The following is a 24,236-nucleotide window of genomic DNA, read 5'->3' as shown; positions in this document are numbered from 1 at the left end:
TTATCCTCACTAGAAGAACTTTTGCTTCTTACTGATAATGGGGACCATATGAGAACAAGCACTTAACTCCCTTATTCCACCAGTGACTGGTTTACTTTCTCCTTAGGAGAGATTAGTCCAACTAATTAGTCAGTTGCCATTCATGGAGCCCCTCAAAGTGGCCTCTTGCTTACTTGGACATTTGGGCTTAAATGCAGAATGGATCTTTTCTGTTTCTTGTCTCAGTGTGAGAAGGGCCTCCACAGGATCACTCTTTCTTTCTCTATCCTTATCTCTTTATCCTTACCCTTATCTCCATCTCCATCTCCATCTCCAACCCTACCTCCAACTCCACCTCTTTCTCCATCTCCACTTCCATTTTGTACCAGTGACTGGATGTGTGAAGTAAACCCAAGATTTTAGGTTGGTAAGCTTCTCCAGCAAGGTTACTAGGAGCTCTGAATTATAGGAAAAGACTATTCTTGCTCAGCATTATTAAGTAGACACTTGGGTCCTATATGACTAGTGATCTTATTGTCTCTTTGCTATAGTTTGGTATGCAGAATAGAAGAGGGAAGGGTCTTAGCTTCTCCATCTCCAATATCTTTTGCAGGCTTACCATCCCAGTTCTCTCTCCTGAGTCTTCTTGGACATCCCAATTCTCTTGCCACCATTTGCATCCTGAAATTTAACTGTGCCTATATAATTCATTCACTCATTCACCAGACACTTGTGTACTCGGTATCTGGCTCTGTGAAATGTCCTAGCAATTCAGCTGTAAACAAAAGAGATATGGTCTCTGTCCTTGTGAACTGTCCTGACCTGGGCAATAGATAGTAAATAAATAACTATATGGATTATATATAACAACACTTTTGATACATGCTGTGAAAGAAAAGTTGAGTAAACAATAGATCATGAGCAAGACAATTTTAACCTGGTCAAGGAATGATGGAAGGCCTCCTTCAGAAAAATAGCATTTGGAGTGAGCTCTGAATTAACCAGATTGAGAGTAGGGAAGATAAAGACCTTAAAGAAAGAATCTGAGTGACAGAGAAGAGGGGAAGAGGCTGAGAGCTGTATCACAAAGGGTCTTCCCAATTTTTAGAACTTGATCTTAAAAGCAATGGGAAATCACTGAAGGATTTTAAGCAGGAGAGGGTACGTGATCAATTTTGTGACTTTAAAGAGTACCTGGCAGCCACGTAATGAATGGATTTCAGAGATGCTGTTGAGAGACCAATCCAGAAGCCACTGCTTGGCCCATTGTGGGGGTAGTGGAAATGGAGAAAAGTAGATGGATTCAAGATACACTTTAGAAGGCAGAATCAAAAACCTTAAGTAACTGGGATTACAAAGGAGGAAGGAAAGGAAACTGACAACGATGATTTCCAAATTTCTGGCTTGAGCAACTGCATGGAAACAAGTGCAAGTTTTTAAAATGAGAAACTGTAGAAGAAGGCCCTTCAGGACTCCAAAGAAGGATCAAGTGCTTCCTTCTAGAAGTTGGGTTTTATGAGATGTCTGCAGAAGCTGTCAGCAGTCAGTCGGATATCCGAGTCGGCAGCACAAAAAAAGATGACTGAAACGAAGATATAAATTTAGAATTTGTCAACATATAGATGGTATTTAAAGCCCTGTGAGTGAGGAGATCCCCCAGGGAGAGTGAAAATGAAAAAGAGAAGAGATTGAAAGAGTGAGATCCAGTTACCAACAGAATTAACTAATGTTAACTGTCACTGGGGAGAGTTTGGCTTTGAGCGCTCAAAGAATAATGGACAGATTTTCTTTCAATTAAAATGATAGGATTAGGATATGGGGGAAGAGAAGATGCCTATAACTTTTCTAGGCCATTCCAGTAGTTGGCATCTCCTCCCTTTCCTGATTCTGAAATTTATCTGTAAAAGTATAGCACTTTGGGATCTAAGAAGCCCTGTAAGTGAGAGTAGAGAAATACTCTCTTGGATGTGTGTTATTTACTTCTGGGCATTAGGTTTTCTCCACACCAGTACCATCTGCAAATCTGCAGTGTTAATATTCTCACTAGCCCTGTTAACCGAAATCTCTGTGTGAGGAACCAGAGAGCAGCTCTGCTACTAAATCCTACCTTGCAGAGGTTGTACAGAAATTCAGCAAGTAGATCACAAAAGGAAGAGCCAAATACCAAACAGCAATCTTCCCATACCAGTCCCGAGGTTGGAATTTAGGCAACAATCTGCATCTTCATTTTAAGACCTCTGAGACTATAAAGTTTTTTGAAATCTAACCAAGTGTACTTAAAACTTCACATTAACAGCCAGTGGGTCTTTGTCACTCAGCTTGTTTCAAGTAGGCCAACTTTAATATGCACCTCTTCTTGTTTCCTTTTTTTTTCCCCATGATTCTTATAAATGGTGCCCAACTCACCACAGGTCAAGCACAAGGAAAAGAGGTCTCAGGGTGAGAAGAAATAAGTGACAGCTGGTGAAGTAGGGCCTCAGTGAGGGAAAAAATAGAATAAGGCCAAATTCAAAGTTTCCCACAGTGCTCTGAAAACATTACCTTGTGAGCCAAATTTGGGAATAATTGTGGAAAGCTCTTCATTGCACAGAATTATTATATACCTAAAATGCCAAACCAATTCACTCAAGGTTATAGTATAAACATCCACCCCAAATACTCTTTTTTCTTTAATGACCCAAAGAAATGAGTTAATAAGAAGCCACACCCAATATTTTGCTGTTCATGGGCACTGAATCTGTGGTTCTAAAAGCTGACTATGCATAAGAATCACCTGGAGCATTTGTTAAAATAGTTTAATGAGTGCCATCCCCAGAAATTCTAACTTATTGGTCAGAGTGGAGCCTATGAATTTCCTTTCCCAACATGTTCATAGGTAATGCTGGCACTGCTGGCATTAGGACCCTATTTTCAGAATTGCTTTCTCTACCGGATCTCCCAGAAGTCCCTGTGGAATTGAGCACCAGTTCCTCACAGTGGTAATGTGCTCAATAGAACACTCTTTCTTGTCTTCTTTCCCTTCTGTTTGGTGTTTACATTCTTCTACCAATGTTTTCAGGGATCAACTCCCTAACAGACTACTTTATCAAATTCTAGGCAAAGGCAGAGCCAGAAGGCAAATGAGCAATAAGAGGGCAAAGGGAAACAATCAGAAACATGGCATCAGGGTGGCTACCTCTGCTTTTCTGCAGGGCATTATTGCTGACCAGGGTCTTACGACATTCTAGAGATGTATTGTCTTTGCATGCCTCACTCCAGATCCGAAGTCTTAGACTAGAGCATCAGACTAAGTGTTGGGCCGGTATCTGCTTTTTGGTTGTCTAAATGCCCAGATCTGAAAGCTTGAAATAATCTTAGATTCTTTGCTGTCTCTTTACCATTGATCATTATACTTCATCACTGATTGATCATTATACTGATCATTACATTTCTACACTTCAACCTCCTCATTTCAAAGACATCTCCTCATCCATATCATCTGTGTCTGGTTGAGGACCTCATCCCTTTAGACCTTAACAGTTAAGAGTCAAGTGACTGCTCTCGTTGTCCTTAATTCATTTCCTCTCCTTTGCATTCCTCACACCCATGCTAGAGTGAGCTTAACAGAATGAGAATATGACTAGTCCCTTAAAACCTAACAGTTCCTCAGGACAAAGGCTAAGATCAAAGAAGGCCTTCTGTGATCAAGTTCCTGCTTACTTCTCCAGCCTAATTCCTTATTTCTTCAAAGCATACAGCCTACATTTAAGCCATATCAAATTACTGTCATTTTCCTAAACAGATGTTCTCTTTCACTTCCATGCTTCTGCCCACATGCCTGGAATTCATTTATTTAACAAATATTTATTGAACTCCAGCTCTGTGCCAATCACTGTTCTAGAATCTAGATGGTGGTTATGTAGCTGTATAAACATAAGAAAATTCTGTCTTCATGGAGCCTACCTATGAGCAGATGATAAACAAAATCAGTAAGATGTCAGATGGTGGCATTGCCAAGAAGAAAAATAGAGCAAGAGGGAAGATAGGATAGGATGTAAAAGAACGAGAGGTTCAATTTTAAATAGAATGTGGATGGAAGCCCTCAATGAGAAAAATTCTACTGGAGGAAGTCATGCAGGTATCTAGGGAAGGTCATTTAGTAGAAAGAACAGCAGAGTTGAAAACCCCTCTCTGTCCCTCTCACTCTGCCAAGCTTATAATTTCTCCTCTTTCAGAACTCCTACTGGATGTCTCCCACTAATTAGAACCTCTCCTGACTCCCATTGCCAATTCTCAATTAAGGATCCTGTCTCAATGCTCTCAGATCCTGCAGGCATATTGTGATAGCATTTAAAATATTGATGATAATAAATTGCAGTTAACATGTACAAAGTACCTGCTGAAGGCCAAGCACTGTGCTGATGGCTCACTTGGTTGACTTCTTTTCAGTTCTCACCAACACTGTAAGAAGGTATGTATTTATACTACCCCATTTTACAAAGGAAAAAATTGAGACATAACAAAGATGTTAACTAACTTAAGATAGCTATGAATTCTAATCTTTGTTCCCTGAGCTTTTGCATAAGAGGGACTATGTGTCCCTCATAGTTGTATGCTTCATAATGGTGGGGCTCTAATAAAGAGCCTCTATCTCAATGCTTTGAATAGACCTTAACACATTTGTATAATAAAATGCAAGTGCTCTCTGCATGTATCTTACCAAATCATGCAAAAATGGCCAGATGAATTTGGACAAAACTGGTGAGTATGTTTGTGATGGTCTGGCTTAGAAGTCAAATGTATTTGGTGACACTCTGGGGTCATCTCACAAAGAAAGACTGGTATCTTTCAGAGAGGTTGGTATGGAATGCCATGCAAAGCTGGTTTAGCTGCCGACTGGAAGAGATCTACTCTATGTATTGACTCCACAGACTGAAGAAACCAGCATTGGTTTCAATTATGGGTTCCAAATGGAAAGTCATTTACTGATGATTTTCAGATGTTTGAATCGCGAGTGTTAATGTATCATCAACTCTGCGTTGCTCCCCAGGTAAGTAACTCCAGGGAGTTATTTATATAATAATAACCAACAATTCTGTCAGGCAACCTTATATAGTTCTGCAAGTGTCTAATATTTCTAAAGTTCTATTAACTACTTTACCATTTTTCAGGCCCAGAACTGTTCCACTTGTCTTTCTAGCCATTGTTTCTCAATTGGGGGCAATTTTGTCCCTCAGGGGACCTTTGGCAATCTCTGGAGACATTTCAAGTTGTGACAACTCGTGGAGGTGAGGTGCTACTGGTATATAGGGGGTAGAGGCTGGGGTTGCTGATAAATATCCTATAGTGCACAGGGTAGCCCCTCCATAACAAACAAATTATCCCACCTCAAATGCTGATAGTGCCACAGTCCTATCTTGTTATCATGTACAAACCAAACCCTATTCTGTCTTTGATTCCCATCCATAGATACTGCAGAGATCCGATGAAGTCAAGCAATGTCTTTGCTACTGTTTATTGTGGAGAATCCTTGTGCCTTACACAAATTCCCTGATGTCATTTTAGGATGAATCATTGGAGTAAAATTGCCCCCCACTCAATCCATGAGGTGAACACCTATTCTTTGTTAAAGCTCTGAAGTGTCACTTCCAATATGAAGACTTCCCTGACACCTCCCAGGAACAAATGACCACCCTTTCCTTTGTACCCCAACCATGACTTATGTATAATGCTAGCATGGGAACTATAACAAGTTCATTGCCATTATTGATTACTTGCTCATCTCCTTTACAACCTCCTCATTAGCTCCTCATTGGAGCTCAGAGTCCATGTCTAATTATTTTTAGTTTCCCAAGACCTTACCTAGCATAGCACCAAGCCCTTAGTAAGCACTCAATACAACTGTTTGAAATGAATGCATTTTCAGGGGAAATCTAATGCAGTAGTTATTTTATATTCAGCTACTTGAATTCTCACTGTAAATGTGACTTTCTTCTCCAGTTCCCAAACAGAATAAAAACCCAGCAAACCACACGGTCCATCCCCTTGCCCTCAGCCTCATAGCCTACCACTAATGTTCAAGTTCAGAAACCGTTACTCCAATGTCCTCCAAACAATATGAAGTCCTGCTAAGTGTGGGAAAGGATGATAAAAATAGGCTGCTTAAAAATCAAGCACTTTTGCACAGAAAAAGGAGACGCAAACAGCCTCTGGCACCTTCCTGTGAGTAACAGAAGTTTCTATTTTAAAAGAAAGGCAGTCAAATAAGAAGCAACTTTATCACAATGCCGCTTTCCCAGATTTCTTGGCCAAGACAACACATCAGCCTGTATTAGGCTCTTGGCGTTCCATGACGGATCCGGCTCCAGTGATGATTCATAGCCACCATGTGAGGAATGGAGGCTTTCACACAAACTCACCCCTTTAAAAAGAAGAAAATGCAGTCCAGTAAAAGGTCCAGCTCTGTCAGTCATGCGTGCGGCACTCAACTGGCAGATAATGAAGTAAGTGATGAGCGTTGCCAAAGGCATGGTCTTCTAGCGGTTCCCGATCTTTCTGCTCCTAAGTATCTAAGGATATCCACTTCCTCCCTCGACTCTGATATGCAAATCTCCCAAAAGTTTTATGAACATGGAGAAACTGGGTTCATGAATCTGATCTTCTTTTTACTTCATCCTTCAAATTTATTTGGTTTTGAGTGATCTATATAGGTTCTAGATGAACTTCATGGTAGTCATTAAAAAAAAAAATAGCCTCACATCCTTTCAAGTTACAAGTATTACTTAGTTAAGTTTGCATATGTTTTCATTAAGGGAGGGTTTCTAGCACCGGCTGCTTCTGATAGGATTTGAGAAACAATGCTAACCATTTAAGAATAAAACAGTACAGTTCATCTGAAGGAAACAGAAGGGATAAGTGCTATGTGTAGCCTGAACTGAGTTGATTATCATTCTTGGGCAAAATGTTGGCTTAAAGTTTTCCTGAAGCAAAGCCAGAGAAAAGGAACAGATTGGAAGTGTGTGTGCAAGTCAGCACTGAGGAATTCAAATTTTGAGAAGCTGGAAGGCAGCTTCAGCATCTCTTTCCTGAGGGAGTTTCAGGGGCAGCAGGAGCACCCTCCCACCCAGCCCAAGAGTGGGAGGCCGCACCCTCCACAAAGCCTTGGTGGGGCTGAGAAGAAGAGGTCACACTGGGACTTTCCTGCTGATGACTGTGAAACACCGAGTTTCTCATGACGTGATCCAGGGTGTGGAACCTAGAGAGAGAAGCACTAGAACCCAAAACTCAGTCTCTCGGGCAGGATGAGCAGAGTGTTTTAGGTTCATTATGCCTGCCTTTTCAAAAGCAGACCCATCACAGAATTCTGGAAAGCCAGGTAATTCCCTTAAATAGTGAACTCCTAATAATCCCCATTGCTATTAGTAGTAGCTGCCGTTTATTCAGCATTTCTCATAAGCCAGATGCTTCACTTATTCAGTAATGATAAGAATAGTAAGAACAACAACAACAAAAAAAGAATAGTAAGAACAGTAATAAAGATATTTATTAAGAATTTATGGATGTCAGGCACTCTTCCATGCTCTTTATATATTTTAATGCATTAAGTCCTCTCCACAGCCCCATGGAGCAGTTGCTGTGATCCCAATCTTACTAGTGAGGAGGTGGAGGCAAAGATTATTTACTGGGGCACACGGGTGTTTGACTAGGGGAGTTCCGATAGGAACACAGACAAGGATTCTGTCTCCAATCCACATTCTTTTATTTTTTTTTTTTAGGCAGCTTTATTGACATATAATTCATATACCATACCATTTAACCTTTTAAAAGTGTACAATTCAACGGTTTTTAGTATATTCACAGAGTTCGCAACCATCACCACAAGCAAATTTAGAACATCTTTATCATCCCCAAAAGAAAACCCATACCCTGCATTTTCATCTCTCAGCTCTAGGCAACCACTAATCTACTTCTCTCTATAGATTCACCTCATCTGGACTTTCAATATAAACCAGATCATAAAATATATGGTCTTTTATGACTGGTTTCTTTCACTCAGCATCATGTTTTCAAGGTTCATCCAGGTGGTAGCATGTGTTAGTACTTCATTTTTTTTTTATTGCCAAATAAGCCATAATCTTAACCATGATACTGTGTTCCTCTCCAAGGCTAGTATTCTTATTTTCATTCTGTACATAAGAAAACTGAGGTTCACTAAAGTGTAATCAATTGGCCAAGGTCAGAATATAAAAAATAGTGAAAGGGAAGAAAGGGGAAAGGAGAAAAATGAGTAGGAAATATCAGGGATACAGAACATGAGAGACTCCTAACTCTGGGAAAGGAACAAGAGGTGGTGGAAAGGGAGGTGGGTGGGGGTGGGGGTGACTAGGTGACAGGCACTAAGGGGGGCACTTGATGGGATGAGCACTGGGTGTTATGCTATATGTTGGCAAACTGAACTCCAATAAATAAATATATATACATTTTATTATAAATATATATATAAGTATATATATATATATATAAATTGCCCAAGGTCACACAGACTGTCAAAGATGGATCTGGCATCTGCTGCCCACAAGCCCAGGCTCTCAAAACCTTTATTGCCTCCAAAGCATGTCTTTCCCTGGAGAAGTCACCCACAGGGAAATTAGCCTCAGGTGTCCTCATAACATTCTCCTTACCTCCATGGACAGCAATAAAGTCATAATTGAAAAATGAACTTTAGAATGAAGCTCAGGGCCAAGCACAGTGCCTTTAGTCAAATCACTTAAACTTTCTACACCTTGGTTTCCTCATTTACAATAGAAGATTAACAACATCTACTCCTGAGAGTTGGAAGATATTGCAAGTCAACAGCATTGTCCAGTGCCAAGCACTTCGTAAGGGCTTAATCATGGCTGACGCCATCCTATGAGATTGTGTGTGCTGAGGCAGGTCTAGGACAAAGAGGGAAGATGAGGAAGAAGGAGGGAGAGAAAGCAACAAAATTGTGATTGTGTGGGACTGTTGGGGTCCTGCCTCTAGTTCTTGAAGAGGTCAGTATCATGGAGCATTTACAAGTACAACTTGATCTATGCAGACATCTGGAGAGGACTCCAGGAAGAGCGGCTCTGTCCTCCCCTCCTTTGGTGAGCCTGTGGGTGCCCCACTTGTCATCTGCAAGCTTCCACCCTAAACCCATTTGATGCCAAAGAATTCAAAAGCTTTTGGTGGGAGCAGAGATTGCTGTACATTCTCTGGGAAGCCTAACTGGGCTAAGACAATAACCTTAATACGAGCATGCCAATTACATATTCAACCACATTTATTTCTACCTTCTCCTTCATGCAATTAGAGAAGATAAGTATTAGGTTCAGGCTTCACAGTAGGTTTCTGAGTTTTGAAATGAAATCATTTATAATTAATTGAAAATTGTCTTTCTCAAAAGTAATGCAAGCCTATTTTTAAGATCTTACTAGCAGGCCCTGTATCAATTTGGAAACTGCAGACATAAAACAAGGGATATGGAAAAGGCAACAATTAAAACATGCTCTTTTTAAAGGGGTAGATAAAAGGGGAGGCTAATTAATATTAGAAGCTATAAAAGAGCAAATTGTTTCAATCACTAAATGGATTTTTCTCCTCTTGCAAATAAAGCCTTTTATTCATTTATTCAGGTAATGTGCACCTATCATTAAAATACAACGGTTCTGCCCCTGGTTTCAGAGAATTCATTCCTTGTCAATAAAATTTTTAAAAAGTTGTTCATGCAGGGTGAACAGAGGGACGTGAGCCGATCTGAGGACATTTTTAGATGGTTCACCTCAGGCTCAAGAAACTGCACATATTAGACCTAAATCATTGATCCGCCCAGCCCTGGTCTCCTTGCACATTAATCTAAAGTGTTTATATTTTGGGAAATGGAGGGTGAGGGAAGCAGCACATTAACAAAGGCTGCTTGGCACCTTCCAGGGCTATTTGAAGATTGTGTGCATTGATTCAAAGAATAATTCATAGGAATCTATTATAATGAAGAATAGAAGCTAGTAGATAGAGAATCTGCTCTGAACTCACAGAATTTTGCTGAAAAATTCTCACTTCTTACTTTTCATAAACCTCACTTTGGTGGCCACTAACAAACCATGCATACCAGCATCCATGACTTGTGTCATTCCCTACTTTCCCGACCCTCTCTACTCCCCCCATTGATCTGGGCATGGCCACAGGACTGGCTTTGGCCAATGGCACATTAGTAAGCATGATGTTAAAAGAGGCTTGTCTCTTGGAATGCTTGCTTTGGAGACACACCCTCTCAAATCCCTACCACCATGTTGGAGAAGCTCAAATTAACCACATGGAGGAGAATTAAGGTCCCCCACTCAGAGTCCCAGCTAAGCTCTCCATCAACAGCCAGCATCAACTCACTAGCCATCTCGGTTGAGTGAACCACAGTGAGGGAAGTTCCTCCAGTTCCTGTTGACGCTCTACAGATGAGCCATGCTAGCCAGTGCTACATGGAGCAGAGATGAGCTGGTTCTGCTAAATCCCATTCAAATTGCAGAATCATGAATAAATAAATAAATGTTGCCATTTAAAGCTACCATTTGGGAGTACTTTGCTATATAGCTTTAGATAATCAAAATAGTGACTGGAGCACAGTGAGTGAACTCTGCTTTTCCAGTTCAACATCCACCATTCTGAACCATCAAGAAGAAGAGTCTGCCTCTGACATAAGCTGAGAATTTGTCAGAAGAAGACTGGCTCATGCCCTGCTGTTCCCCCAAAATGCTATCCTTTGATCACAACTGAAAAGGCATCATTTATTTAGCTCTTTCTAAGTGCCAGGGATTGTGTTAAGGACTATATATAGATAGACACACTGGCATACCTCCTTTTATTTTACTGCACTTTATTGCACTGCACAGATAATTGCATTTTTTTTTTTTTTTTTACCAAATGAAGTTTTGTGGTAACCCTGTGGCACCATATTTCCAACAGCATTTGCTCACTTCATGTCTCTATGTCCCATTTTGGTAATTCTTGAAATATTCCAAACTTTCTCATTATTATTATGTTTTTTATGATGATCTATGATCAGTGATTATGACTCAGTGAAAGGCTTAGCTGATGGTTAGCATTTTTTAGCAATAAAGTATTTTTAATTAAGGTATGTACACTGTTTTTTTTAGACATAATTCTACTGCATACTTAACAAGCTATAGTATAGTATAAACATAACTTTTATGTATGCTAGGAAACCAAAAAATTCATTTGGCTCACTTCATTGCGATATTCATTTTATTGCAATGGTCTGGAGCTAAATCCACAATGTCTCTGAGGTATGCTTATATGGAATATCATTTTGTTCAGATGATAGCTCTGTGAGAAAAGAAATAACTCCATATAACAGATGAGGAAATGGAGACTTTGAGAAATGAAGTCACTTGCCCAAGCGGTTCCAGCCAGTAAGTGGTAGAATTAGGATTCCATCAGTCCTCTACCTCCAACTACCAACGCATCCACTTAGGATACACTGCCTCTATACAGGAAGGCAACCCTGACCTACCTCCATAATGTGGGCCTTGCATTCCCTTTTCTTTCCCTTTGTCTTTATGCATTTATTAATTTTAGATTGTATTTTATTATGGGAAGAATATTTGACATGAGAATCTAAGTGTAAGCCATTATGGTTGACTAGAGCAAAAATGTTGTACAACAGATCTCTAGAGCTTATTTATATTGCTTCATTGAAATGTTATGCCTATGGCTTGGGCCTTGCATTTCTTTACCAGCAGTCATAAGGGGATTCTACTAACCTTTCCATAGTCTCTAGCTATTGGCCTCCCAACTTCCTAACCATTTTTTTTTCAGTTGTAGATGCCAAACATCAGACAACTGCTCTTTTGGGAGAGAAAGATAAAGAAAATTATTCTCTTCAACACAATGTACTTCAGAGGAATTTGTGCCTCTGATTTGTCTCCAGCCACTACAGTTCCTTTAGAGAACTGGAATCATGATGGTAAACACCATCGTATCCTGCATAGCCGTAGTCCTTTATGTTCACAGGAGACAGAGCCAGGAAAAGGAAGGGTCCTTACTCAGTGAGGCTTGGGCCTTAGGTGCCAGTAATCGCTCTTGGTGAACCAGACTAAATCACACGATATGTCAAGAATGTGCCATGTGAAGAAGTCGTCAAACTCTCCCTCTTCACAGATGACATGATACTGTACATAGAAAACCCAAAAGACTCTACCCCAAGATTGCTAGAACTCATACAGCAATTCGGCAGTGTGGCAGGACACAAAATCAATGCCCAGAAATCAGTGGCATTTCTATACACTAACAATGAGACTGAAGAAAGAAAAATTAAAGAATCAATCCCATTTACTATTGCATCCAAAAGCATAAGATACCTAGGAATAAACCTAACCAAAGAGGTAAAGGATCTATACCTAAAAACTACAGAACACTTCTGAAAGAAATTGAGGAAGACACAAAGAGATGGAAAAATATTCCATGCTCATGGATTGGCAGAATTAATACTGTGAAATCAAACCTGAATAAAACTACAAGTTTAATATGAAAAAAAAAAAACTTCATTTACACATTCAATGCAATCCATATCAAAATACCATGGACTTTCTTCAGAGAGTTGGAACAAATAATCTTAAATTTTGTGTGGAATCAGAAAAGACCCCGAATAGCCAGGGGAATATTGAAGAAGAAAACCAGAGCTGGGGGCATCACAATGCCGGATTTCAGGTTGTACTACAAAGCTGTGATCATCAAGACAATGTGGTACTGGTACGAAAACAGGCACATAGATCAATGGAACAGAATAGAAAACCCAGAAATGGCCCTCAACTCTATGGTCAACTAATATTTAACAAAGCAGGAAAGACTATCCACTGGAAAAAGGACAGTATCTTCAATAAATGTGCTGGGAAAATTGGACATCCACATGCAGAAGAATGAAACTAGACCATTCTCTTACACCATACAGAAAGATAAACTCAAAATGGATGAAAGATCTAAATGTGAGACAAGAATACATCAAAATCCTAGAGGAGAACACAGGCAACATCCTTTTTGAACTTGGCCACAGCAACTTCTTGCCAGATACATCTATGAAGGCAAGGGAAACAAAAGCAAAAATGAACTATTGGGACTCCATCAAGATAAGAAGCTTCTGCACAGTAAAAGAAACAGTCAACAAAACTAAAAGACAACCTACAGAATGGGAGAAGATATTTGCAAATGACGTATCAGATAAGGGCTAGTATCCAAGATCTATAAAGAACTTGTTAAACTCAACAGCAAAGAGACAAACAATCCAATCATGAAATGGGCAAAAGACATGAACAGAAATCTCACAGAGGAAGACATAGACATGGCCAACAAGCACATGAGAAAATGCTCTGCATCACTGGCCATCAGGGAAACACAAATCAAAACCACAATGAGATCCCACCTCACACCAGTGAGATTGGTAAAAATTAACAAGACAGGAAACAACAAATGTTGGAGAGGAGGTGGAGAAAGGGGAACCCTCTTGCACTGTTGGTAGGAATGTGAACTGGTGCAGCCACTCTGGAAAACTGTGTGAAGAGTCCTCAAAGAGTTAAAAATAGAACTACCCTATGACCCAGCAATTGCACTGCTGGGGATTTACCCCAAAGATACAGATGCAGTGAAAATCCGAGACACCTGCACTGGATCCATGTTTATAGCAGCAATGTCCACAAGAGCAAACTGTGGAAGGAGCCTTGGTGTCCATCGAAAGACAAATGGATAAAGAAGTTGTGGTCTATGTATACAATGGAATATTACTCAGCCATTAGAAACAAATATCCACCATTTGCTTCAACGTGGATGGAACTAGATGGTATTATGCTGAGTGAAGTAAGTCAATCGGAGAAAGACAAACATTATGTGGTTTCATTCATCCAGGGAATATAAAAAATAGTGAAAGGGATTAAAGGGTAAAGGAGAGAAAATAAGTGGGAAATATCAGAGAGGGAGACAGAACATGAGAAACTCCTAACTCTGGAAAACGAACAAGGGGTGGTGGAAGGGGTGGCAGATGGGGGGATGGGGTGACTGGGTGACAGGCACTGAGGGGGGCACTTGACGGGATGAGCCCTGATTGTTATACTATATGTTGGCAAATCGAGCTCCAATAAAAAAATATACAAAAAAATTAATTAAAAAAAAAAAAAGAATGTACCATGTGTTGGTATGAAAGCCCCTTATGGTTTCCTTCCTGGAGGATAGATCTCAATCAGTAAGTACATATATAGACAAATAATAATAAAAACTACACATATCCTTTTGCCTTCAGTTGATAAGTATGATTTTTAGACTCTAAGCATACTGCTCTCTTAGGCTCTACCTTTTTGTGGTATTTTGTGTATGTGGTAATTTTTATATCAATTTAAAGTATCCTTGAAATCACTTGAGACTTTTGAATGATTTAAGCCTTCAAGGGAAGAAGCAGAGGTGCCTCTCCTTACACCTCACACCCCTCCCATTTCGAGTAGCTGGGTAAGGACAGACATCTAAAATGGATGTTTAAAGTCCTGAGCTGCAGTCTTTACCATGAGGACCTCCCTCCAAAGCCGCTTCAATCCTCTCACCAGAGCACAGACTAACAGCTGACAAGACTGAGCATTGAGTTAATACCCAACATTAAGCTAAGTCAAAAATCAAATACATCAATCACTTGACTAAAAGCACATTTCAAAGGAAGACACAGCCAACCGGATAGCAATCCTGAGCAAAGCTTGTCCTGGCAGGTGTCTGACGAAGATACTACTCTGTAATGCTTCCAAAGTCCTTCTAAGCAGTTGGCTTGGCAGTCCACCCTTTAGTTGGAAAGAGATGCCTCCCATCCCAGGAGCCAGAGCTGAGGAAGGGGAAGGTAGACCACCCATAAGCAATAAGAGCTTGTCATATTTCCCTAATGCCGCACCAACAATAGCACGTCGATCTGGCCTACAGCCTTCACAAGAGTAGATCAGAATCCCCATGCTACAGTTGAGGAAGCAAATACATGTTTTCCTCTTGAAGTCAATGGGTCAGTTTTGCCTTTGAATTCCTGAGATCTGGAATTTCTACTCATTGGCCACCAAGTCACCAGTGCACTCATCCACCTGAAATCAGGGCATTGTTGCAGCTAAAAAAAATTAAGGGAGAAGACTGAGGCTTGGTGGGATAAGAGGATAATGGAGCTACTGGTATTTCTCAGTCTTCTTTCATTCAGACTTCTCTGGTGTTTCCTGTGCTCCATCACTTCTCTCATCAGATCTTCTAGGGAACACCGTCATTTCTGGCTTACCAGGGACTACCTGAAGCAGAGAATAAGTGAATGCTTTTCCCAAGGCCACAGGGCAAGCTGTTGGAGGTCCTGATTTGCTCCATCAATCTCACTTCCCAGATTTATGTTTGAATTATTCCATCTGGGTGCTCAGATAGAAGAACAGGACACTCAAGTGTGAACCAACAGAATACACCTTCTCTTTCATAAAGCAAAACAATATACCTCAGTCACAAAGCTTGTCATGATGTTAAAATACGATGGTAGAAACAGACAGGAAGAAGAGCCATAAGACAGAGCCTGAGAGCTTGTAAGGGCTCTCAAAAGGAAGTGGTATCCCTTGAGAATAGTCCTTGAGTACGTACCTGTTACTAAAAGATACCCAAGTCACCCACCCTACACCAATTCCCATGTGTGGGTCTGCTGTAACCAGGGAGGGTCACAGATATATTCAATTCTGTAAAAAGCAGCTTTTAAAAATAAAATTCATTTCTTGGCATGTGTTATAATACTTCCTCTGTTCCAAACTTAATACTGAAGCCACCCACAGGAGTGCTGTCTTAGCCAAATACAGTAAAGGAAACGAGCCTGCTCGCAGAAGGCCCACATGAACAGCATCCAACAAGCAGTGTCAAGCTGAGAAGGCTTCCATGATACAGCACCACTGGACATGCTTCATTCAGGCAAGCCAGAGCTGTTCTGCTCCTGCTTTCTCAAAGTACTGCTCATAAAAATAGTTCCACAGACTGCAGGGAAAGATGCCCCCCGGCACTTGGAACTTCTGATTCCAGGGAGAACAATGCCCAGTTTTTGCCCATGAATCTAATTCATATTAAACACAGAATGATGACAGCAGAGACAGAGACCTCTCATATAATCTCTCCACAACCTACAATGCCCATTCAGTTGCCCTCAAGTATCTACATTCTTACATAATTTACTAACATTTTCCATATATAATTCTTATCTTCTCAGCTAGATCATAAGTTGTATGAGGACCATCCGGTTCTTGAAATATTTAAACCATTAGCACTAACTCTCCCAACATACCATACATTTGGCTTCATCTACAAGAAGGCTTTCATTCAATGTTTTGCACTGACAACTGAGTCCTGAACCATTTGCTTTAATTCATCTCATTTCTTGCTTCCTGAACTATTTTTCCTCATTTTAACCTTCTAATCTTTCTTCTTATAGATGACCTTTCCTTGTTCCTTGTATTTAGCCTTGAATTTGAGACATTCTTCAGGAGCAGAGAAGAGCACAGACTCTAAAGACAGCCTACCTGAATCTTGACACCACCATTTATTAACAGTATGACGTTGGAAAAGCTATTTGAGTTCTCTAAACCTTAACTTTCTCAACTGCAAATGGTGCTCATGATAGCACCTACACCCTGGGATTATTGAGAAGATAAAGTGGCTTATACAAAAAGCAATTAAAATAATGCCTGGCACCAAAGAATTGCTTGGTAAATGTTAGCAGTTGCAAGACATTTTTTCTACCACTTCTATGGCATGTGGGCACTTTTGTCAACCTAGCACAGCTCATCCTCTCACTGCTGCTTATATAACTTCCAGGTACTTTACACATGAAAACCCATGCCACGTTCATTCCTGCAGACCGAGAAAAGAGCCCTTATATCAGTTATGCAGACACATCGTGTCTAATGAAAAACGAAGCATTATATAGTAGGTGCTAAGATTTTCTGATCTAGCGATTAATATCTTGTTGGCTGCAGATTATTTAAATTTAGCTTCACAGAGCTTTAGTTAAATTAAACACAAAAATTATTTTTCCTCTTTTTAACTGGTTACCTAGCAAAGAAACACATACCTTGCTCTTTACTAGAAAGTAAAATTCACAAAAAACCCAATACATGTATTACATGTCCGTTCCTGGTCTCCACACTGCAAAGGACACCAAGAAAGCATTATTCATTCAATCAACTAACACTTATTTGCCATGGGTTCTGCCTTTAGGAGTTAATATCTGTTAAGATTAACACACATGAAATTGTTAAAGAACAATAGAAAGTATATCATCAAGGGTGCTGATTATAAACACAGTATTGCCGAAAAGAACATATCAGGTAATGGGTCATGGTCATTCACTGATTCATTTCACAAAAACCTCTTGAGTGTCATCTAAGTGTCACTTCCTGTGTTAGGCATTGGATATGGGGGAGAGCACTGTGGCCTTCTTCCCTACAGTCCTCCATTCTTCCCTGCAGTCATCCCTGGAATAACAGCCACGTGGTTAGGGAAACTGACTAATCTAAGCCAGTCTTGACACACTCATTCATCTTGGCCTTGACTTACTCCTACATAGTCATTGAGATTAAGAAGAGTTGGCTGGGGCTTCTAGGAAAGCTTTTTCTTGGTCTGCAGAAACCATCACAGGAAAACACATTCCTTTCCCTCTGGTTATGGCCTTGTATGGATGTAAAGTCCTTTATTACTGCTCACATCTTGCCACCAGTTTGAAGATAGAAAAGCAAGGGCCAAAAGAACTATAGGGAAACGGGATCAATACTACCAGATTAACTCAGTTTATAACACTGCTCTGTGTCTCAGTTTCCAGTTATGTAATCTCATACATTGCCTTATTGTTTACATTAGCTTGAGTTTTTTTTCTGTTACTTGCATTCATATACATTCTTTTTTTTTTAGTTTAAATTCAATTAGAATGTATATATACATTCTGATAGAACATATGAAGATCATTGAGATATGATCAACCCTCAAGGAACTCATAGCCTAATGTTGGCAAATGTGGAATCATTTAGCATTGCAATTTACTAGGCTTAGTTAAGTATAATAGAAGAATCTTCCAGAAATAAAGATAATCAGAAGAAGGAGTTGGCAAAAACGTAAGAGAGGTAGCTTCACCAACTTCAATTAGTTCTTGAAGGACAGTCAGCGAATGATGGTAAAACACTGAGAAATTGGCAATATCCCCAACCTATCACTACAGAACTTGGCTTAATTCTTATGTCTTCATCAATTTTTGTCATTACTCCAGACATCTTAAATGAGGAAAAGCAGCACACCTTCCTAGAATTAAGAGCTAAGGTACTAAAACATGTTTTTTGAGCTTGATTCCTGCTCCTGGAATCAGACTGAAAGTTTCTCTTTTAAAGACTATTTTTGATCTCTGAAGATGCAACTGGCAGCAGAATTATAGAAAATCAGAACACATTACCCAGTGTGCATAGATCTTGGTAATTATGTGCATGGAAAAAATATTTTTCTCTCTTTGATATCATTAGATGGTTGAAACTACACTTTCAGCCACCTTTCTTTACAGAAAGAAATGTTTGCTGTCAGTTTAAAAAGCAGATACCCCCTGAAGAGACATCTAATTATTTATTTTACATTCATTGTGTTCCTATAACATTGGAGAATTCCCAACCAGATTTTCAGAAATAAAATTAGTCTTGCTATGGTTGTGGTTAAGAGGAGCCATAGTATGGAAGCTTTGTTTAGTTGAGGTTCAGATCCCCATATTAATTCCAGCTTTCTCCAAGTATTAGCAGGGGTGGGCTATGTAGGCCCATACTGTCATGAGTTGAAAGATACATGCAAACCTTAGAAAGTAGCTTTATCATACTTCATTTAAAGATAAGGAAATAGAGGGGTGTCTGGGTGGCTCAGTTGTTGAGCATCTGTCTTTAGCTCAGGGCATGATCCTGGAGTCCTAGGATAGAGTCCCGCATCAGGCTCCCAACAGGGAGCCTGCTTCTCCCTCTGCCTATGTCTCTGCCTCTTTCTCTGTGTGTCTCATGAATAAATAAATAAAATCTTTTTTAAAAAGATAAAGAGATGGCAACCCAGGGATGTGACAAGAATTTAGTGTCAGAGCCTAGTCAAGAGCCCAAAACTCCTAAGGTTCAGACAAGTAGTCATTACATGATCCACACCATAATATTGTTCTGCTGGAGCCATGCTCCCTCTGATCCTGATCCTCTAGATTGGCAGGAAGAGAGCAATGATGTTTGAAATCACACCAACCACTTCACAGAAGTTAGACAAAGACTGGGATAAGGATGAGAACTATGCTACTAAAATAAAGGGAAGAAAGGAGAGGACTGGAGAAGGCACTAGAACACAGAATCCCACTGAAATATATACTCTTCCATTGCCATAAGTGAATGGGACTTCAGATTAGGAGCTACCAGGTGTTGACATTGGAAGTATGTATTGACCTCCATTCTGATTAATAGAATTCTAAAATTTCAGCATAAGAAGAGACCTCTGTGGTTCCTGCAACCGTCCTCAGATGTTCTACACTATTTACAATTTGTCAGTCCTATTTTCAATATCTATGATGAGAAAGAATTCATTGCCTCTCAGGGAAGCTCATTTTACCTTCCAACAGTTTTGACCATATGAACATTCTTCATTACACAGAACAGTCCAGTCTCTAAATACTCTTGTTTCCAGTTTTGCCATTTATGGAAATCTAAAAGGCAGCTGTCATATCATCCCTGAGTTTCCCTTTTGCCAGGTCCTCCAATTACTTCTCTTATGGAATGATATTTCTTTGACATAGGATTTTCTTGCCGATCTCTCTCTCTCTCTCTCTGTCTCTCTCTCTCTCTGTCTCTCTCTCTCTCTCTCCATGTAGTCAAATGTATCAACTTTCCTTATGAAGTATGGCTTCAGGTGTAGGGTGAGCAGCTTAGAAGCCAGAACTTCCCTTGCTCTGGAGATTATATTTATGTGATGGAACTAAAGTTATTAGTCTTTGAGAGCTCACAGCCACCCCCACTCCACCTCCAGTCCAATAAAAATAATCCTGCATTGCCTGCTCAGTTCCCACTCCTTCCCAGTCCTACTAAGGAAGGATTTTTGCTTACTGAGAGAAGAAGCTAAGTCAACCCACATAATAACGTGGTGGAAAGAGGGGTAAAGGAGAAGAAAGATCAAAAAACGTTGTAGCCTGTTACCGAGGAAGAGTTTTTTGGAGCTGAGTTTTATAAGAAAGACTCACTGGAGCAGCTACAGCATGTAAGGGAATTGGAAGAAAAAAGGAAAAGCCATGTTGCAAAGTGCCAAGGTGGCTTAGTAATGGGATTCTCTTTGATGTTCTCCAAGAAATGCAAATAGATTTCCATTGCTTTTAACTGCCTTTAGTTGTTAGATTGTTTCCTTGAATGTGACATACCATTCCTGTGATTGGACCGTATGGGTCACCAAGTTTATTAGGTTATGCACATTAAAAATAATTCTATAACAATTATAATGATTTATGTTCAGGGTGACTTACTATGTACCATGAACTGTGCTAAAGATTTTACATTTATTATCTTATTTGATTCTCTTAAAAAAGATTTTATTTATTTATTTGAGAGAGAAAGAGAGAGTGTGAGTGGGGGAAGGAGTAGAGGAGGAGGCAGAAAAAGGAGGGGAAAGAATCCCAAGAAGATTCCATGCTGAGTGCAGAGCATGACATGGGGCTCCATCTCAGGACTCTGGGATCATGACTTGAGCCAAAACCAAGAGTCAGGTGCTTAACTGCCTGAGCCACCCAGGAGCCCCTATCTTATTTATTTCTTACAGCACCTCTTGGAGATATCTATGATAATCCTTATTGTTTGGATAAGGAGGTTATAGAATACAGATGGGTGAAAGCGATTGCTCATGGACAAACAGGTAAGTAATGATTTAGTTGGTCCTCAGAACCAACATGTCGGTCTAACTAAATCTTATACTTCATCTCTTATGGTAGCCATTGAACAGAATGACTCCATTTTTGTCCAAAAATAAAAAGAGAAAAAGCCAGAACTATGAGTCCAAAGCCCAAGAATCTTCTGATACCCCAGGAAGATCATGCTATCTAAAGTTTGTCTCATAAGTGGACAGTCAAGTGCTGATCCAATATGGAGATCAGAGCCAAAAGTAACACACTAGTTGTGATTTGGAGCATATTCCTTAGAAAGAGATTCAGACTTTCAAAAACTTCAATCTCATTTCCCACAAGGCTGATTACATAATTTTAGCCCATGGGTATTTTTTCCTTGAACGTATCAATTTAGAAATCTTAAAAAACAAAACTGGGTTCACAAAAATGTAATTGATAAAGCTAACTCTTTCCTAGCTGACTTTATGGTTTCAGCTAAAATGCAAGCTAAACCAAATTCTATAATGGACTATACTTCATAATAATTGTAGTCTATTTGTATGCAAATAGCTGAACGGCATCTCTCAATTTCAGGCTCTGGCTGTAAACTCACATTGGTTTTGGGTAGATTCTAATTATGCATCTAATATAATAGGTATTGAATCAATGAGAAATTCTGACACCAGTTTTGAGAGTTAACACTCATTATTCACTATTTGAACCTTGGGTTCAAAAGATGTGCCTTTATAATAAAAATGTGTTGTGTTGTGCCATTATTTAGTAATTATTTACTCTAAAACAGGTTATTTAATTTCTCTGAGCCACAGTGTTGCAAAAATGGAAATACTAATGACTCTCTTACAGGATTATTGGATAATTAACTAAGATAATGTATACAAAGTACCTGGAACAATATTTGGATCAATAAATTACAGTTTTTCCTCTCTTCTGTTGCCAGATCACCCTGATGGTCATTGCTACCTCAAGGGACCAAATTTTAATAACTTCCTTGCAATTCATTGGCTTGCCGTAAACATCCCAAAAAGGGGTCCCCCCACCCCCCGCCAGGACTCCAGTCTGATCTTGAATGAGAAGACTGAGCTAATATTCAGTAGGAACTGAGGGAGCAGGATGCATATTCAATGGGAAGGATCAATTAGACACACACCTAAGATTTGCTCTGAGTCTACAATCTGCTCACCTAGTTTCACATGATATCCTCAGGCATGACTGATGCTTACCCAGCCTTGTATTTCTGAGGACAAGGGCCATGGAAGGAAGAAAACATTCTTTACAGGAGATGTTTATTTTCCCATTAATAAAGGGAAATTACTTTGTTGGTTGGGAGCCCAGATTTTTAAATTACTCCCATGGCTGTATCTAAAACCGATTCAATATTTTAAAACTCAAATTTGTTTGGTATAATAGACTGGAGGATGTCATAACTCGTGACATGGCCAGTCATAAAATGTTCCATGGGAACAGGAGAAATGGGAAGAGGAAAATTGCAATAATTTATGTCTAGAGGGGTCTAGTAAATGCATGGGACAAACCTAGCTTCAGAGAACAGGGAAAAAAAATCATCCAAATGAGTGAAAGATGCTTGTATTATTTGTTGATGTAAAGTGTGATAGAAGGAGGTCAAGCTTTAGAGTTGAACAAACAGATCATGGCTCAAATCCAGGCTGTGCCCTTTATTTGCTGGGTAATACTGGGTAAGCCCCTGACCTGGCTAAACCTCAGGTTCTTTGTCTATGCAATGTGGATCATAATATTAATTTAATTATGGGAAGAAGGATAAGTAAAGCATTTGGTTCAATGCCTCATAGCTGCTAAGTTCTCAATAAATAAGAACTATCATTAGTGTTATTTTCTTGCTGTTTTCATGTGTTAGCATCTACTGCATGTGAGGTCCTCCAACACTTGTCTATTTTCTCCTAAGATATAATGCCTTGCTATATTTATTAACATCTCCATTTTACGGATGAGAGAAATGACCCAGACGTCCAAAGTCTCATAGTTAAGAAAAAGTCCAACTGAAATGAACCTAGGGCTAGCTGATTTCAAAGTGCACTTTATCTCCATTGTCCATTCTGACTCTGTGGAAGTGAAAAGCCTTGTTCATAAGATATAGGCTGTAATCCAAGAAGGGCTTTGACCTTTGAAAGTAAGAGGTAACAGGACATCCTGATATGTAGAATCCATAGAGAAAAATCACTTCAGGAAGACAACAGGCTATATTCAAGGACATCAGAAAGATGGATCCCAACCCTGGAGGGCTCAAGGCAATATGACTAGACTCAGAACAGAATGGGCTTAGATACCAAGGTGGGAGGCACTAGCTTACCTACAAGTCTACTAGAGTTCTTAAAATCCCTGTTGACAGCAGGAAGGATTAGGCTTAAGATATAGGGTGCAACCAGCTAAGCTGTAGGTGGGACTCAAGTAGATGTAGCTACGGGAAGAACAGATGAGAAGCAGGTAATTCCTGACTTCAGCAACCAGTTGATTGACAATTTTTTGTTGTTTTTACTTTACAAACAGTTTCCTGAGATCGTGCAGACACAGTCTTAAACCTGTCAATTCTAGAGGCTCTAGATTTACACATACACACTGCACTGTCATTCCCCAAGTACAAAACTGCAGAATGCGGCATTTCTTTCTCATTATTGCTAACCACTGTTCCATGACCTTGAGTTTAATGACAGCTGCTTCTCTAGCCTCTTCAAATTAACCAACACCTTCACCTTGAACATTGGTAATTCTGGAAGTTATGTAACACTCTGTGGCCTATAGCTTGAACCTGTGACCTATGACCTCAGAGTTCATGCAGAGTAAACACATACAGGGAATAGGTGAAGTCACTACCCTTAATCATGTCTATGGCAGACATCACTAATCAATCACACCATTCCTTTCAATTTGGTAGAGAAAATCCTCATGACCATATCCCAGGTGGTTACCACCAATGGATTAGATTTTGCAGATGATAAAACTTACTGACCAGAGAGACCTAGTGATTTACCTTTCAACAAGTCACTGAATTTAAAATAAAGGTAATAATGGATGCTTTAAAGTGACCTCCCTGGTTAACTGTATAAAGAAATGTCCAAGTACATTGGAATTTTGGGACATTAAAAACAAAACAACCAAACAACAACCACTCCCCCCCAAAAAGAGAAAACCTTATTCTATAAGAAGGAATAAGGAACCCTGGATTCTCTCTCTAACCATCTAATTAAATTTAGCTATGTGAATATCTGCTATGTGCTGGCTATATTCTAAGAACTTTATATATGTTATCTCATTGAATATACATAACACACTAAGTAGGTATTTTAGTAACTCTTTTCACCAG

This window comes from Vulpes vulpes, chromosome 13 (assembly GCF_048418805.1).
Source record: "Vulpes vulpes isolate BD-2025 chromosome 13, VulVul3, whole genome shotgun sequence".
Taxonomy (NCBI): domain Eukaryota; kingdom Metazoa; phylum Chordata; class Mammalia; order Carnivora; family Canidae; genus Vulpes; species Vulpes vulpes.
Note: the sequence above shows the minus strand (reverse complement) of the source record.